The 4,855-nt window shown below is 42.3% G+C and overlaps 1 long non-coding RNA gene across 1 annotated transcript; it reads left to right on the forward strand.

Annotated features, from left to right (window-relative positions):
- Positions 1-2,837: 2,837 nt before the first annotated feature.
- Positions 2,838-3,919, forward strand: LOC121188711. The gene is made up of 3 exons (XR_005894732.1): positions 2,838-2,883; positions 2,998-3,114; positions 3,887-3,919. It is a non-coding gene; the product is annotated as an uncharacterized LOC121188711 (long non-coding RNA).
- The last annotated feature ends 936 nt before the right edge of the window (positions 3,920-4,855 follow it).

A 4,855-nucleotide genomic window follows, 5' to 3' on the forward strand; every position in this document is an offset into this window, starting at 1 on the left:
GGAATAATATTGAGGAGAAATGAACTGAGTCTCAGTTGTTTTGTGTGGAATAATCACCTGCAGCTTGTTTCATCAAGTCATTTTCTACAGAAACACTGCAGACAAACAGATTGTCAGATAAAATCAGTGGATCTCAGTCCATCTGTGTGTCAGTGAATGGAAATGGTCGTCTCTGAATCCTGTGTGAAAGATATGAAAGAGGAAAGAAGAGCCAATCAGTGGAGGAGCAGCTGATATTTTTACAGGACAAATGATGGAGAAAAGATCAGGGACATAAAGGTCTGGACAGATGAGTCGGTCTCTGTCTCCAGGGATGTTTTAACTGCACAGACTGGGATGTTTTCACACAGTCCTGTGGGGATGATTTGGACTCATTGGTGGACATAACATGCTCATACATGGTCTTTTGCAGGGACATGATCATTCCCTGTAAGTGTGTTAAAATATTTCCCAACAACAAACCATGATTTACCAAATCAGTCAAAGCAGGATTACAAATCAGAACTGGAAAACAAGATGGCAGCAAACAAACTTGGTTCAGCATGAAAACTACTGCAGGCCTTCAGAGCACAGAGCGCAGTACTCATGTCTTTTTAGATGGTTGGAACTCAGACACAGAGCTGGATAATGCCCTGAATTGTTTTTATTTTTGTTTTGATTCCTTTGATTTTAGCACAAAAACCCAGCAACTGAAACATAAAGTTAAAGACACTATGCCCTTTAACATTGATCTGTGTGATGTCAAAAAGACGTTCTGTGTGGTAAAAGTGAACAAAGGTCACAGCCCCAATAATATATGAGGGCGTTTAGTGACGTCCTGTGCACATGAACTGAGTCCTGTGTTTCAATATAGTTTTAATAAGTCCTTACAGACACAACATGTCCCTAAGCTCTGGAAAGATGCTGTGGTCCCAAAACACTGAATGATTATAGAGCAGTCTCTCTGACTTCAATTTGAATGAAAACCTTAGAGAAACTGGTCAGATCTGAGGTCCTGAAGCAAACTGAACATGCACTGGATCCTCTGCAGTTTGCATACAGGCCTCACAGAGGAGTGGAGGATGCTACAGTGACTCTGCTCAACATGCTTTTTAAACATCTGGATTTTAATGGGACACACACCAGGCTTTTATTTGTGGACTTGTCTTCTGCTTTTAATACAATCCAACCTCACATTTGAATTGAAAGGCTCCTACAACAGTTTGATTTAAATAATAATCTGGTGGGTTGGATTCTGGATGTTTTAACCAACAGGACACAGAGAGTGAGGGTCAACAGTACATTGTCTGACCAAAGGTGTTCTTCCACTGTTTCTCCTCAAGGGTGTGTGTTGTCACCACTATTGTTGATTTTATACACAAACATGTGTCAGAGCAGACATGACAGCAGAAGCATCATAAAGTGCTGATGACTCAGTTATTGTTAGTCTCCTCCAGGATGGTGAGAGCAGCCATGGACCAGTCATTGATGATTTAGTTCAGTGGTGTGAGGAATCCTACCTGCAGCTAAATGCTACAACAACCAAAGATATGCTCATTGATTTTAGGAGGAAACCCCACAGGAACCAAGTCACTGTAATTAAAGGTCAGACCATTGAGTATGTGCAGTCTTACAAATATCTTGGGACTATCATTGACAGTAAATTGACTTTTGAAGAAAACTGTGAAGTGGTTTGTAAAAAGGCTGAGAAACGTTTACACTGTTTAAGGAAACTAGTACATTTTCACATTGACTGAACCATAATGAGCATGTTCTCTCTCTTTTATAGAATCCATTTTATCATTTTCTTTAGTGTCATGGTTCAGTCAGACAACTTTAAAACAGAGGAAGTCCTCAGACCAAATAGAAGTGGTCTAGTCGTCTGCTTGGTGAGTCCCAGCCAAGCCCAGCGTCCCTGTACAGCAGACAGGTACAGAGGACAGCTTCCTCCATTTTAAATGAGGACTCCACCCTTTGCACTGCCACTTTCAGCTTCTTCCCTCCGGGTGGAGGTTTATCGTCCCAAGATGTAAAACCCAGTGATATAAGAACAGCTTTGTTCCTGCTGCTGTCACAGAGTTGAACAAGCTGCAGTGATACATTGCACATACTTACTTATGGATTTATTTCATATTTATTTATTATGTGGGTTTTTAATTTATTTTTATTAAGTTTTTAACTTCTTTGTCTTTTTTAACTTCTCTTAACTTTGGTTTTAGTCCAGAGGTTTTTATTATTTTACCTTTTACCAGAGTTATTCTTTATTGACCCTTCTTTCTCTTTGATGTCCTGATTGGTGGAGCCTTAAGCACTTTTAGATCTTCCACAGTCAGCTGTGTTGGTTTTGTGATATATTTCTTTGTGTTCTTTGTATATGTGTTAAAAGGACGTCATCATCTGATCATCTGACTGCAAAACAAATCTACCTACAGGTACAAATAAAGTAACATGAACCTGAACCTGAGGAGGATTTCAGTTGATGTACAGATGAATGATTTGTGTTTTCTCTCCAGATGAAGGTAGAAAGTGTGTGTGAGCTGATGTGGATGTGAATTCAGCATCATGAATCAGTGTGAGGACAGAGAGGAGGGAGCCCCTCCCCCTAAAACCGGTCTGTGTGGGGACCATGAGATCCAGACCAAAGCTCAGAGGTGAGATGAGGATCTCTAACTGTCCATGACTCTTCTCCATGTCAGAGCTCAGCACTCACATCACTGCACCATCATTATTCACACTCAAAGCTCTGTGTGTGTTGTGTTCAAGGCCAGAGCAGCAGCACACACCAGACTCTGCTGGACCTGGACCTGAATATGGACCTGAGCCCAGCTGTGTGTCCATGAAGAGTGACAGGTCAAAGCGTGGCCTCATTAATTTCAAAGGACAGCCTCCCTCTGCTGCAAAGAAGTGAGCTGCAGCTGACTACATGTTTTCTTCTTTATCATGAGAACACTGTATGAATAATAGATATCTTGTCCCTGTCTCCATGTCCCTGATGTTCCTAATCTCTGTGTCGACCAGGAACCATCAGAGACCAAACTTCTCTGGACCTGAGCCCAGCTGTGTGTCCATGAAGAGTGACAGGTCAAAGCGTGGCCTCATTAATTTCAAAGGACAGCCTCCCTCTGCTGCAAAGAAGTGAGCTGCAGCTGACTACATGTTTTCTTCTTTATCATGAGAACACTGTATGAATAATAGATATCTTGTCCCTGTCTCCATGTCCCTGATGTTCCTAATCTCTGTGTCGACCAGGAACCATCAGAGACCAGACTTCCCAGTACCTGAGCCCAGCTGTGTGTCCATGAAGAGTGACAGGTCAAAGCGTGGCCTCATTAATTTTCAAAGACAGCCTCCCTCTGCTGCAAAGAAGTGAGCTGCAGCTGAGTTTAAAATGTATCAGACAGCTGTCCTGTATAACTGGTCTTCTATGAAAGATGAAGTGATTGTGTTTTGTCTCCAGGCTTCATGAATGACACAGTATATGAACATGATCAGGCTGAAACACAGGCTTTAGTGGCAAAGTTGATGTTTCTCTGTTCAAGAAAAGCACTTCTTATGTTCTTATATGTGTCATTCAGATCAGAACTAAAACTCCCTGTAACTCAGCACCTATCCAGTTCCAGTGTTTGTGTTAGTGTCCTGTAGCAGAGGTGAGACTTCTGTCAAACCCAGTGTGAGTCCTTAAAACTCATCATTTAAAAGGTGGACTTGTTGTGATGACTCTAGGTCATGAGGTACAGAAGTGATTGCTTGTTTCCTCTCATTGAGAATGTCACAGCACAGTAGTGTTTGCTTTAATCAGGACAGTCACCACAGAACATAAAAGCAGCTGTTGTTTGTGTACAAAGCATAAAACGCTCACAGATGCTGCAAACATGATGTGAGCTAATTCTTCATGATTCCTCCACAGAGTGGACCAGGAGAGCTCAGAGGTTCCCAGTGCTCAGTCTGCCCAGCAGCATCAAACACACCTGGACTCCATATTTATGGTCTGTACATGGACAACAACTACTTTGACATCTGTTGTGTTGACAATAATCTCCATGCTGCACTTTTTAGAGCAGTGGATTGTCAGTGTGTCCAACATGGATCTGATGTTTGGCTCCATGGTTTTACTTTGATTGTGTCATTCATATAGTTTTCTGTTCCAGCTGCTGGAGGAGAACATTGTCACTTTTGTGAAGAAGGAGCTGAAGAAGATCCAGAAGGTTGTGAGTCCAGATTACCCAGAATGCTCAGAGAGTCAGAGGGAGGATGAGGAGGTGTTGGGCGGTGAGGATGAAGAGCAGAGGAGGAGCAGCAGAGAGGCTTTTGTGAAGATCACAGTGAACTTCCTGAGGAGAATGAAGCAGGAGGAGCTGGCTGACTGTCTGCACAGCAGTAAGAGGATTTCTCTAAAGATTCAACATGATGGACAAATGGGACATTTACTAACGTCTCAAGACATGGAGGAAAATATGTTCATGTGTGGTCTTTAGGGGGATGAACATGTCATGTTTTCTTTATGAATCAGTCATTGATGTTGTTTCTTGTTTGTTCATTCAGGACATGTTGCTCCAGTTTGTCAACGTAAACTTAAATCTACTCTGAAGAAGAAGTTCCAGTGTGTGTTTGAGGGGATCTCTAAAGCAGGAAACCCAACCCTTCTGAATCAGATCTACACAGAGCTCTACATCACAGAGGGAGGGACTGGAGAGGTCAATGATGAACATGAGGTCAGACAGATTGAAACAGCATCCAGGAAACCAGCCAGACCAGAAACAAGCATCAGACAAGAAGACATCTTTAAAGCCTCACCTGGAAGAGATGGACCAATCAGAACAGTGATGGCAAAGGGAGTGGCTGGCATTGGGAAAACTGTCTTAACACAGAAGTTGAC

Source organism: Toxotes jaculatrix, chromosome 10 (genome assembly GCF_017976425.1).
Source record: "Toxotes jaculatrix isolate fToxJac2 chromosome 10, fToxJac2.pri, whole genome shotgun sequence".
Taxonomy (NCBI): Eukaryota; Metazoa; Chordata; class Actinopteri; family Toxotidae; genus Toxotes; species Toxotes jaculatrix.